The sequence below is a fragment of the Balearica regulorum genome, chromosome 1, assembly GCF_011004875.1.
Source record: "Balearica regulorum gibbericeps isolate bBalReg1 chromosome 1, bBalReg1.pri, whole genome shotgun sequence".
NCBI lineage: Eukaryota > Metazoa > Chordata > Aves > Gruiformes > Gruidae > Balearica > Balearica regulorum.
In genome coordinates, this window is record NC_046184.1 from 40330177 (window position 1) to 40344455 (window position 14279).

The 14279-nt window shown below is 42.3% G+C and overlaps 1 protein-coding gene across 2 annotated transcripts in view; it reads right to left on the minus strand.

Moving 5' to 3' along the window:
* PTPRR (protein tyrosine phosphatase receptor type R) overlaps window positions 1–14279 on the minus strand; it is a 153926-nt gene that overhangs the window by 76936 nt on the left and 62711 nt on the right. The window lies entirely within an intron of this gene.

Sequence of the window (14279 nt, forward strand, 5' to 3'; positions counted from 1 at the left end):
TACCTTGGGATCCCTTTCTTCGCTTCCGTATCTCCTTAGCAGACAATATGTAGTGGAGAAGAGAGGGAAGAGAACTATGTTACACAATCCCAGAAGGCTTCGGATGTTTCTGGCAACTTCTGACTTAGGAAGTTACTAAGTTCTGACTTAGCCAGTTGACTTGAGCTGAAAAAGATTTTATTTTAAACTTCCTATTTAGGGCCAAAGGCCAGCTTGCTGCTCTGAGGATACAAGCAAGTATTCTTCCTTCCTAACCAGAGCTGCATAAAGAGAATTAAATATCCATGAGTCAGACATCACACTGGGAATATGGTTATGGTCTAGAGAGAAAGGCAACTTTTTTCTCAAAGAAAAACAGCGTCACGCGTTTTGACTGTTGTTCTTTATTTATCAGTAAGTATTTATAACTTACAATGTAAAAACCATAAAATATTTGCTTTCATTTTCCACTGTCAATTTGATTTTCCATCAGTACTGACTGGTTTTCATTCTTTTGACCTTTTTCTCAATTTTTTACACTAATGGGATTGTCAGATCTTGATGCGTCAGCTGAGATCTGCTCACACAGCTGAGCTTTAATTCAGCTGGAAGTATTATAGGATTCTTCAATTTAAATTACCCTTTCTACCTTGGCATTTTCAAAATGCAAAAACTTCTTCTCTTTGCCTCCTCTTGTATTAGACAGACATCCTGAGTGGTTACAAAACTGCTCCAGCTTTGTCATCGAAACAGAGAAATGTTTTGAGAGGGGACATATGGAGATCTAACAGATCTGAGCACCATTTCTTCTGTGCCCCAGACTGGCTCACTCCAGCCATGGCACACCTGGGCAATACAGCAGACGAGCAATGGTTTGGAGCTGTGAAGCCATCACTACACTGAAAGTTGACAGCCTGGTCTGAGGATCCTGGGTAAGTGAGAAAGGGAGTTGTTGCAGAAATAGGAAGGTGGTTGTGAGCGTCCCTAGAGATCCATCAGCATGGTATAAAGAGCATGAAACTGCTTGTCTAAAAGTCAATGACCCTGAGTTATGAGGATAATGCTAACTTATTTCTGAGAAAATTTAGTGAGCATAAAATCAAAATACACTCACTTAAACATTCACAAGCCCTGGTCCTCATGGGGGACTTCAACCACCCTGGTATCTGTTGGAGGGACAACACAGCAGGGCATAAGCAATCCAGCAGGTTCCTGGAATGCATTGATGATACATTCCTTCTACAAGTGATAGAGGAGCCAATAAGGAGAGGTGCCATGCTGGACCTTGTTCTCACCACCAAGTGCGGGGCTGGTGGGGAATGTGAATCTCAAGGGCAGCCTTGGCTGCAGTGGCCATGAAATGGTGGAGTTCAAGATCCTTAGGCCAGTGAGGAGGGTGCATAGCAAGCTCGCTTCCCTGGGCTTCAGGAGAGAAGACTTTGGCCTCTACAGGGATCTGCTTGATGGAAAACCATGGGACAAAGCCTGGAGGGAAGAGGGGCTCAAGAAAGCTGGTTAGTATTCAAGGACCACCTCCTCCAAGCTCAGGAGCAAGGCATCCCAAGAAAGAGGAAGTCAGGCAAAAATGCCAGAAGGCCTGCATGGATGAACAAGGAGCTCCTGGACAAACTCAAACACTAAAAGGAAGCCTACAGAGGATGGAAGCAAGGGCAGGCAGCCTGGGAGGAATACAGAGAAATTGTCTGAGCAGCCAGGGATCAGGTTAGGAAAGCTAAAGCCCTGATAGAATGAAATCTGGACAGGGATGTCAAGGGCAACAAGAAAAGCTTCTATAGGTACACCAGCAATAAAAGGAAGACTAGGGAAAATGTGGGTCCCCTCCGGAATGAAATGGGAGACCTGGTTACCTGGGGTATGGAGAAGGCTGAGGTACTCAAGGATTTTTTGCCTCAGTCTTCACTGGCAAGTACTTTAGCCACACCACCCAAATCGCAGAAGGCAAAGGCAGGGACTGGGAGAATGAAGAACCACCCACTGTAGGAGAAGATCAGGTTTGAGACCATCTAAGGAACCTGAAGGTGCAGAAGTCCATGGGACCTGATGAAATGCATCTGTGGGTCCTGAGGGAACTGGTGGATGAAGTGGCCAAGCCACTCTCCATCATATTTGAGAAGTCCTGGCAGTCCGGCAAAGTTCCCACTGACTGGAAAAGGGGAAACATAACCCTCATTTTTGAAAAGAGGAAAAAAAGGAAGACCCAGGAAACTACAGGCCAGTCAGTCTCACCTTTGTGACAACCCAGCAAGATCATGGAGCATATCTTTCTGGAAACAATGCTGAGGCAATGGAAAATAAGAAGGTGAGTGGTGACAGCCAACATGGCTTCACTAAGGGCAAATTGTGCCTAACAAATTTGGCCACCTTCTACAATGGGGTTACAGCTTTGGTGGAAGAGCAACTGATGTCATGTACTTGGACTTTGGCAAAGCATTTGGCACTGTCCTGCACAACATCCGTGTCTCTAAATTGGAGAGACATGGATTCGATGGATGGACTACGCGGTGGATGAGGAATTGGCTGGATGGTCGCGCTCAAAGAGTTGTGGTCAACGGCTCAATGTCCAAGTGGAGAATGGTGACGAGTGGTGTTCCTCAGGGGTCGGTACTGGGACCAGCACTGTTCAACATCTTTGTCGGCAACATGGGCAGTGGGATTAAGTGCACCCTCAGCAAGTCTGGCAACAACACCAAGCTGTGTGGTACGGTCAACACGCTGCAGGGAAGGGATGCCGTCCAGAGGGACTTTGACAGGCCGGAGAGGTGGGCCCATGTGAACCTCATGAAGTTCAACAAGGCCAAGTGCAAGGTCCTACACATGGGTCGGGACAATCCCAAATACAAATACAGGCTGGACGGAGAATGAATTGAATGCAGCCCTGAGGAGAAGGACTTGGGGGCATTTGTTGATGAAAAGCTCAACATGAGCCAGCAGTGCGCGCTTGCCAACTGTATCCTGGGGTGCACCAAAAGAAGCGTGACCAGCAGGTTGAGGGAGCTGATCCTTCGCCTCTACTCCGCTCTCATGAGACCTCACCTGGAGTACTGTGTTCAGCTTTGGGGCCCCCAACATGAAAATGGCATGGAGCTGTTAGAGTGAGTCCAGAGGAGGGCCATGAAGATGATGAGAAGGATGGAGCACCTCTCCTATGAGGACAGGCTGAGAGAGTTGGGATTGTTCAGCCTGGAGAAAAGGCATCTCCGGGGAGATTTAATTGCGCCTTCCAGTACCTGAAGGGGCCTACAGGAAATCTGGAGAGGGACTGTGTACAAGGGCATGTAGTAATAGGACAAGGGGTAATGGCTTTAAACTCAAGGAGAGTAGATTTAGATTATATATTAGGAAGCAATTCTTTACTGTGAGGGTCATGACAATGCTGGAACAGGTTGCGTGGAGAAGTTGTGAATGTCCCCTCCCTGGAAGTGTTCAAGGCCAGGTTGGATGGGGCTTTGAGCAACCTGGTCTAGTGGAGGGTGTCCCTGCCTGCAGCAGGGGGGTTGGAACTAGATGATCATTAAGGTCCCTTCCAACCCAAACCATTCTATGAAACATACTTGAGCCAGGGATCAGATTACATTAATAGAGATGTTGTTAAATAGTGTGTTAAGAGCTCACTGATAAAACACACAGAAATGAAACAGCCATAAAAATATCTAGCTTCAGATGAAAGAGAAGATCTTCAATAGCCTGTTAGGAGGTAATAAATTCTTACAGATTTAGTGTGCTGCGATTGTGGTTCATCATATCCAGGGACAATAACTCCATTATCTTCAGGAGAGTCACATTTCCTTCTACCAGGTCTAAATTTGGTCCACTGTGTCCTATAACAAATAGTCATAAAAGGCTGCACTGTATGTGTGTGTGTGTCTGTAACAGCTATATTGTCCTATATTGTGGTTCTGGGGGAAGCCTGAAGACCACAGTACTCACCCTGTTGGTCTGGTGTCAGCCTGCTTAGAAAGCTCACCTGGCCTTGCAGCTGGAGATTTCAGGACCTTTTTAGGAAACCTCCTAAGTGGATGGGAAGAAATTTGTCCTTAAGCCTCATCTCAGGGTGCTTCTTGTGCAGCAATAAAGTTTTTTTGTGACTGACTACTCATCCAAAAAAACCCCAAAACCAACCCAAGAAGTATCTGAGGAAGAAAAAAGCTCACATTTTTTCTAAGAACCTTGCCTTGCTGTCCATTGAAGGGATCTGCTGCTCCATTGCTGGTGTTAGTGTGAAGCTTAGTTCCTTGGCAATTACAGTAAAAATTAAGTAAGAGTAACATAGGCCACCTTTTTCTACATCAGGCAGCACAAGAGAGTGCATTGGCTTCTTTCTATCAAGAGAAAAGTCTGCAATCCAGAATCTGCCACTTTAGGAAAGGGATTTCTAACTCAATCAGTGAAAGATAATGTATAGAAATGCTCAATGGGACCCCGAGAGCACTTGCTTTAGAATGAGCAGCACATCACAAACATGCTCTGTGCTCTCTATTACCGCCTTGTTTGTACTGGATTTGTAAAAGCATAAAGCTGGAGTGGACCGGACTGGAGACACATCCAGTTCAGTATCCTGTGGCCAACTCTAGATGTTTATGGAAAATTAAAGGAACAGGACAAGATTATACTCTTTCCCCAAGTTTCTTCTGACAAGATCCAGGCTAATTTATGCCTACTCAGCACTAAAAGACAATGAGTCTCCTCAATTACATGAACGTTATCATACAATAACTTATACTGACACGATCAGGATCTGGGATGAAGGCAACACTTGTGGGCATTATATTCTTAACTCTGGCATGTGCCCTCCTGAAAGTGACTGAAATTTCAGTCTGACCTGAGGGTCTGGTACAAAATTGCCTTTCTGCAAATGCCTAACTATCATAATTTTTGTTGGGAAAAGTTAGAGAAAGAAAAAGCAAAACAAAAAGAAAGATGGAAGATAGAGAAAGAAAAAAATAAAGTCCTAACTATTCCTATCAGTAGAAAATTTTTAAAACATTATTAAAATTTTAATATTTTAATATGCATGTGCCATTCCGATGGCATGCCTAGATACTGTGTTGACTACAGTCCATAAAGGTAAGATATTAGGATAGAAAACTGATAATGGATGAACTACGAATGCAACAATACCTGTACGTTAGACAATATGAACTGTAATTAAAAGAATCACTCCTGGTATGGAAACCTGTCTGCCCATTTACAAGTTATAATTACACTAGACAAAATCATTATGTATGCTAACACCCTCTGCAATAAAACACGAAATTAACCCCTGTAAAGTAATTCCATAGAAGTAAATAAAACAAAGCATTAACATAGATACACAAGTTATGTCTTACTCTGTTCCTCTAGTTGCTCCTTTTGCTTTGGAAAAGAAAGGGCTGAAGCATCCCAGTTAGACAGCACTAATCATTTATCCTTTGCTCATCTGCAGTGTTTATCATGGATTGCAAACCACTCCCCAAGGAGTTTACAGTTTTGAATCCGCTACTGCTGTTGGCAATAGTGACTTGTTGAGCCTAGAGGCGAACACCCTGGAGGACTCATTTCCCTGAGCAATTACCGACCTGGATATTGCAACTGTAGCGACAGTTTCTAGGTTTATCTGATCCACGCAAAACAGGTAGTTTGAAGGGAAGGAGTTTTCTGCTTGTAGTGGAAAACTTGGGAAGACAGAGTTCCAAAAAAGGAAACTCAGCACAAAAAAACCCACCAAAGACCATTCACAACTGAGATCCTACAGAACCTTTTTGATAAAGATTTTAATGTTAAAGAAAAAAAACAAAAACCAACAACATGAAAGGGATGAATGTATAACACAGTTTCTGAAATAATATTTTTAGGATATTACAATAAATTATAATTTACCAAGTCAAGTTCTGCTTCTCAAGAAAAATTCAGATGTCTCCCTTTCTTATATTTTTCTTATCATCAGTGATATCCTTTCTGCAATGAGCCATTTATTGCAGTGAAAAATAACATTCTTTTTCTGTACAACGGTTACTCCCCTCTAAACTTCTCCTGATCCTACCACCACGGGTGTTTTTTCAAACCTCCAGATAACCTGAATATACAGGAAGAAAAATAATCAAGGATGAAGAAAGTTAAAGGTTAAAGTATAAGTCTTTACAATACTTTTATTACAAAGATTAAATCAGCAAATTATACATACTAGGAATTTTACATACTTAAAGGCCATTGGGTAGTAAGTTCTATTTTGTACTAAAACCAAAGAAAGGCAACTCTAAAACTGAAAATAAAAATAATCACCTCTATTTACTTAGGCCAAACAAAAGAGAGAGCTCAGAAAAGAGTTATTTTACCTGCCTGTGCTGCACTTATTTATTTATGTTTTGAGAAAGGCTATAAAATGGTTTTTTGTGCTAAAGCAAATACTGTGGCCGGGCTGTGGGTCCTTCCATCTGAGCACCCTGTTTTGCTGCCTGCACAGTGACGGTGACTACAGTTAGTTAGTGTCACCGTGTTTCATCTTGCCACCTTCATCAGCCAGCCTCAGCTGTACAACCAAAAAAGAATGTATTTATCAGGGGTGAAGGTGAAAGTGTTGGAGCTGTATTTGTACAGCTTGGGTACAGGACTGCAAAAAATCTGGCAACAAATTGTGAAAATACCTGCATTTTCTCTTTTCTTCTCCTAAAACACATTAGATTTGCCTTCCTGTTGCCGTTGAATAACTTGAGATTGCAGCCGCATTGGACGTCAGGTTAGCCCCTTCGACTGGCTCAGGTGGCCCAATACACTTCCACAGAGGATTTTGGCTCTCGTAATATTCTGTGTGTCATGGCTCACAGCAGGTTTAGCACCTCATGTAGTCCATGAATTGCATGGGTGCCAGCATGTCCTCAGCTTCGGATGCAGGTCAGCATTATGCAACTAGAACAAAGCATTTTGCCAAGACGAGCCTCCGAAGGCACTTTGCCCTACACCAAACCAGTGTCCAAGGTGGCATTCCATCCTCTCCCATTTACGTCTCCATCTACAATGCTATTTTCTTCAAGAGAAGAAACCTGCCCTTCTATGAAGTTCACATTAAACTTTGAATTATGTCTGTAAACTAAGATAAAATTCTCCTGAGTATAAAATCAATTATTCTTGGTGATTAATTAAAGGAGTTTCTGTGTATTATCAAGTTGCCAGCAGTGACCTACTCAAACTTTCATACATAATATATTTCTGCTAAAACACAATGTGACTAGAAATATAAATCTTGGGATATTTAAATACTTCTAAGGTCAGAAAACGATTACTGGAAAGTTGTGAGGGGGAGTCTTGGCTATTCTACTAAAGTATAGTGAAAATCACCTGAAATAGTAGAAAAATTACAGGCATATGTTTGAATTACAAGAACCAGTGAAAAGCATTGAGAAGTGCTCTGATTCTGGAACATGCTTCTGTTTAAGTCATCCATTTTCCAATGAGGAGACACCAAGGCTGCAGAATATGCAAATCTGTGAAACAGTTCCAAATTTCACATGTAGCCTGTGAAAATTCCAGTGTGCTTGCCCAAAGAGTATTTGGGTGATGAGAAAAAGAACCAAAATTGGTTCTGTGTAAACATTAAGAAAAAGTGATAGGAATGGGATACTTTGAATGCTTCAGTCCTGATTAGTCTAGGGAAGTTTTGTGTATTTGGATGCTGCTTTTCAAGATGTGACATTGTACAACTTCACTCACATTTTTGCTAGAGGAAAAAAACCCACCATACCTTTTACGGAAAATCTTTGTTTCAAGTAAGCATAATTTTTCCTGGATTTATGCATTTCTCATACAGCATTAAAGAACATTTTTGGCTCTTGATCAATTTTTCATGAAAGCATATACCTTTAAATATTTATGCATGTTACATTCACTCAGAAAGAAAAGACAGAAGTAACACTAATGGGAAATATAGGGTTAATCTAATTAGTTAAGACCGCTGAATGGTCTCCCCCCATACTGATTTTCAAGTGAATGTTCATTAAAATATGAGAAAATCAAAATTTATAAAAGGAAGCAGTCTTTCACACACTGCAATTAATCTACAGACCTTTTTACTACAGGAAGTTGCCGAAGCCAAAAACAGAATAAGAGGCAGAAAATGGGCTGGATGCTTAGATGGATGTTGAAAGTCACCAATGTCCCTGAAAACCATACAGAAGAGATACTACAAACCTTGTCATACAGTCAAAGCCAAACCTTGAATTAGCAGAAACCAAGACAAACCCTAGTGTAATAAAAGGATAAGTTTCTCAGTCTGCTATGAAAAGGTTTGAGTGCTGGCCATCATCCTCAACTAGACACTGGGTTTCACAGAGGTCCTGTTTGCACGTGTAGGTGACAGCTGAGGTCGTTCCCAGAGACTGCTGCATCGCCGAGGTGTTGAGGTGAGGCCAGGGCACTCCGCTGGCATCCATGGTTCAGACTGGCAAAGCTAATCTGGAGGTGGGTGGGTGATATGACTAAACTGGTTTGTCTCAGCTATGTGGCAGATTTACACTTCTTTTCGCAGGGAGAACAACTAATTTCTCAAATGAAATCAGCTGATTTGAGGCTGATTTGACCACTTCTGTGGGAAGCACCAACACAAGAGTGAGAAACGCTCCATCTGTGATGTCTGGCTTTTGTCCAAGATTCCCTCACTGAGCTTTTACATGCACTTGGGCAGTGAGTCAGTCAGCTACACAAAGACTCTATGACCTTCATGGATGATTAAAGTGTACGAGAATGCATTTGGCCTATTAAGGATAAGGTTTGTTAATGCCTGTCTTCAAGAGGCACACTTTGATTTCTATCAGTCCTGTGTTTTGCATTAACCTCTGGGCTTGCAGTCTCCTAGCAAAGATAAGGGTCAGCTCTTTCAGTGTCATTTGACACCATTGTGTCACAAGGTAATGTGGATTTACTGATCACACATCTGATGAGAAGACACAGAATAGTCTTCTATTTTCCTTCTGAAGGAAATCTCAGAAGGTAGGTTATTTCATTCTCCTGGCTTCTGAGTCGTGTGGGTCATCCCTGTACCACAGTGTGATCTATTTAGTGGGGTGACAGTCTGAGAGTGTGGGTAGGACTGTCCTCTCAATGCTCATTGTACTCTTTTCCCTTTACCTCTTTCCTATGGTATCATTAATGCATTAACCATGCATTATATATTTGGAAGTCAGAAAGTCAGCTTCCAAGCACCTGATGTACTATAGATTGTATGAGACTACCATCCCATTGCCCAACCTCAGTAGGGGAATAACCTTATCCAGAGCCCAGTAAAGTTAATAGGACTTTTTCTGAGTCAGAGGGTTGCAGAATCCCATATCCTAAATCCCCATGGGATGCATGCTTGTCATTGCTGAGGGGGTAAGGAAAGGTTATCTATTGTCCATGGGACACAAGTTCGACGCAGCCTTGTCATTAAATAACACCAGTCCCAGAAGGTCTCTGTACTGTGGGAGCCCTTTGGAAGGGGAAGGAGAGGGGCAGGAGGCTGTGGTAGTTCTGTTGGACTTCATGGCTGATTTTCTACAGCTTCTTTGGGACAGAGGGAACTTTCTGCTTCACCACCTGGTCAAACTTAAGTACCTAGTGACAGAAGGAGACAATTTTCTCCTACATGTGGAAGTATATTATTCCTTTTTTAAAAATCAGTCACAACGATGCTGTGTCTATTTTAAAGAATACTAAAAATCTGGGAGCATTCACAAATTGGTGACTAGTAGGGATGAGAGGCTGAAATTTTGCTGTGCCTTTGGCCTTAGCAAGTCTGCCTCAGTTAATCTGCCTCAGTTCTATGTCTATAAAATGGGGACAATAGTATTTGACTGTTTCACAGGATTTATATATTTTTGTAAGAAGATGGGGGGCAGATACATTGGACAGAACTTTCAATTTCTTTCAGAGATAATTTTAATATTGTCCCCAAAAGTTAATTTCGGTCTTTTTTTAATTTGGTGCTGCATTTCTTCAAGGACTGGGATTTACTTCATCACAAATTACTTGAGCTTTCTTAAAATAGCAGCTGAAGTTAATTTCAAAGCTCTGATAGTTTTCTAGGCTTTTTCCTTCCTCTATCCACCTCTCCCTGCTCTCCTCCCTTATGGTAGATGGTTGAAAAGGACAAGATGATGGAAAAGCACAAGACAATTCAGAGAGGTGGAAACACAAGGAGAGCTGGAAGAGCGCAGCTGAACACTATTTCAACCTTTTTGTTCTTTGAGAGGCATGTATAATGAGATCCATAAAATTGTCCTATCCGTCCTTATTCAATATTAGCAAAAAAAAAAAAAAATAATATTCCTTCCACTATAAAAGAAATGCATGGTGCTATTATGTCCGGTACGACTTTTATGCACAGCATGATTGTACCAGTCACATCCTATTTCATCATCTCAAAGCCAGCTGTAATCCTCAGAGCAAACAGACCCTTTTGAGTCTGTTCGGCACAGCGCTTTAAAATACGTTTGTTTTTTCTGTCCAATTATTAAATCTCTAGGTAGAGCCAACATAAAGCTCGAAATGCCAGAGAACCAGTATTGTTTCTCCTTGTTCCTTTTGTAAAACCCTCATTTCAGCTAGTTTCATGTTTCAAACAATTCTTAGCTACTGAAGTTTAAATTTCTGTTACGACTTTGTAAAATTGTCCTCAATACATCAACATGCCTTCCAGAAAATGACAGACATAAACCCCCACCTTTTCATTTTACCTTCAAAATTTTAAAATTAGTTTGTAGCAGACATATATATATATATGTAACCTTACAAACTAATGAAGAACAAAACTAGAAACCTAAGACAATACAGCAGCTTCCACATCTTTTAGGAACTGATGTGACCAAAAGACTCCCAGTGACTTACTCTCCTTAGTAACCTTTCTCTTTGCTTGAAAATCAAAGTAAGAAAGATTGCAGTACTGCTGACGTCCTAGCTTTCTCATGCATTTATTTTCAGAGATAATTTTTATTGGTAGTTTCAGATGAGCAACATCTGCCTGAACATGCACAATGGGAATGTTGTAGAAAGACATAATCCCTTTTTTCACATAATCATAGTTCTGTGCAGTTCCTGGACATATGAAGAAGAAAGTTTGAAATACATCTGAAAAAAAAAAAAAAAAAAGAAGTCTTAAAATGCATTTGTCTCAAATGAATTGAGATATTTACACAAAAGACTGTTCTTGTACAATTACTGAATACAGCTCATGTCCCAGGACTGTCTGGATTATTTCTCCACCACAGCCAAGTCTTTCAAAGTAAGAAGCAATTCTTACACCTCAGTCCTTGAGAGATCAGGATCCCATTTTCAGGAAAAAAATGTCCAACAAGAAGGGCTCTTTAGTACGACGCAGTTCACCAGTATGTTTTGGGTCTTAATCTGCATTCAGGCTTTTAGCCCACTGAACTTTGTTTATAGCCATTATCATCACCATAATAACAAATTATTGGAATAAAACTTGTATCACTGACTTTCCCCTACCTACTTTAGCACTCCGAATCCACATGAACCGAGTGCAGACGAGGCACCCTTGTAATTTCTGCCTTATGTTCCTTTAACTATTATAAACTTGAAACAAAGTTAAGCCAAATGAAGCAAAACCCTTGGGGACCTGCATTTTTTCTTAGGCAAAACCTGCATTATTTTGGGTTTTATCCTGTCACAGATTCATGTGACTGGATATATGCCTTTGTCTCAAAGTTTAGAGCAAAACCATTAATGATTGTGTGTGAATCCTATAAGCTCAGAAATGAGAAAGCAGGTGAAAAGACAATCTCGTGGTTTCGGCCACTGTCTCAGGATCTTTGAACACCTGAAGCTGCTAATACCAACTGTATTTCAGAGGCTATAAGGTACAAATTCCCTTTCTCCTGAGCAGCTGGGAAGATGAAGGATTTTTCTCTTCTGTCTAGTACTGAAAAGAGAAGGCATGGCTTAAGGGAAAACACGAACACCAAACCTTCAAAGATTTAAGGAGAATTTTACCTCAATGATTCCTGTTAATGCTGTGTTGGGTTTGTGTGGCAAGGTTTTGGTAGCGGGAGGGCTACAGGGGTGGCTCCTGTGAGAAGCTGCTAGAAGCTTCCCCGGTGTCTGACAGAGCCAATGCCAGCTGGCTCCAAGATGGACCCGCTGCTGGCCAAGGCCAAGCCAATCAGCGCCTCTGTGATAACATATTTAAGAAAGAGAAAAAACAGTTAGAGAGAGCTTTTGCAGCCAGAGAGAGGAGTGAGAAGATGTAAGAAACTCTGCAGACACCAAGGTCAGTGCAGAAGGAGGGGCAGGAGGTGCTCCAGGCACCAGAGCAGAGATCCCCCTGCAGCCCGTGGTGAAGACCATGGTGAAGCAAGCTGTCCCCCTGCAGCCCATGGAGGGAGGATGAGGGGGTGTAGAGATTCCACCTGCAGCCCGTGGAGGACCCCATGCCGGAGCAGGTGGAGACACCTGAAGGAGGCTGTGGCCTGTGGGAAGCCCACGCTGGAGCAAGCTCCTGGCAGGACCTGTGGATCCGTGGAGAGAGGAGCCCACGCCAGAGCAGGTTTGCTGGCAGGACTTGTGACCCCGTGGGGGACCCACGCTGGAGCAGTTTGCTCCTGAAGGTCTGCACCCTGTGGGAGAGACCCATGTTGGAGCAGTTCATGAAGGACTGCAGCCCGTGAGGGACCCCACGCTGGAGCAGGGGAATGATGAGAGGAGTCCTCCCCCTGAGGATGAAGAAGCAGCAGAAACAACGTGTGATGGACTGACCGTAACCCCCATTCCCTGTCCCCCTGTGCCGCTGAGGGGGGGTGGAGGTTGAAGCCGGGAGTGAAGTTGAGCCTGGGAAGATGGGATGGGTGGGGAGAGGTGTTTTAAGATTTGATTTTATTTCTCATTCCTCTACTTTGTTTTGCTTAGTAGTAAATTAGATGAATTCCCTCTCTAAGTTCGGTCTGTTTTGCTGGTGACAATAATTGAGTGATCTCTCCCTGTCCTTATCTCGACCCACAAGCTTTTTGTTGCACTTTTTCTCCCGTGTCTGGTGAACGAGGGGAGTGATAGAGCGGCTCTGGTGGGCACCTAGCCCCCAGCCAGGGTCAGCCCACCACAAATGCCAATAACAATATTGTATTTCTGACCAGCGGCTCAAGATTCAGGTTTCTGGCTTTGGAAATGCGATACATATACTGTGTCCCAGATGTCCTAATATAGGACAAGTTTTCTGACTCAACCATTAGGGAATAAGTTTTACAAAATGGCTTTCAGGCTGATTTGGGGGACTTTTCTTTAGAGATGACTCCACTTGTGAAGTCAAAGATGAAGAGGCTGTGCTGCCTTGTATTATGGGATTTTGCCGCTGTAAAATGACTGGGAGACAGAGCCCAATTCATGGATCTTCAATTCTGTCTTTTATGTTTAGGAACAGAAGAGCATTCTGTGTTCATTTTTTAAAAACAAGCAACACAGCTGTCAAATCCAACCTGAGCTGTTTAGAATGAGAAAATGCGCTTTTTTTCCATTTTATATTCAGAAATGATCACCCTTAAAAGAGAATACTAAAAACTGTTTGCAGGCTGTTCTCTCATTCTCACACATAGACAAAATCAAAATAATTCATAATCCTTTCAGTGAGAAATAGCAATTGGTGGGTGAGGTTTCCTTTTCCTTTTTTTTTTTTCTTTATTTTTTAACAATATTCTTTAAACATACAAGAAGTAATCATCCAGATTTCCCCAAGTGACCACAAACTGTCATTTGTGTTTGGGAGGTACTGCTCCTCTGCACGCATGCAGCAAGTGCACCTTTATGCACATCTCCTGCCTCTTTCCTGCACCCTGGAAACCCGGGAGATTCCCGGTGGTTCTGTGGCTGCTGCTTTGTGCGAGCAGGAAGAGACACCTGGGAAGAAATACTCAACTTATCAGAAACCGAGTGTGTGGCTCCAATGCAGAGCAGTATCTGTGCTATACCTGTCATATCAAAACACAAGTCCTGCAAATGACAGCAAGAGGGCTTGTAGACTTCATTAAAAAACCCAGGACATCTACCTTATTCCCCAGAAAAGAGACACAGTGATAGCAGCTATGCCTGCCAATAAAAGGCTGTATTGTATGCCTTCTATCTTAGGTGGTATACAGCTAAAACGTTGTGCCTAAATTTATCAGTGGAGGTGTGTTCACTTAAACAATTTCAGAATTTAAGTGTAAAAGTAAAACAAAAGAAAAAGCTACAAAGCCTCAGGAAAAGTGGAGGAACGAGATTTAAATTTGTACATTTACGTTTTACTTTTTTTGACAGTATCGTGCAGAGAAAGACAGGAGACTGGCTGT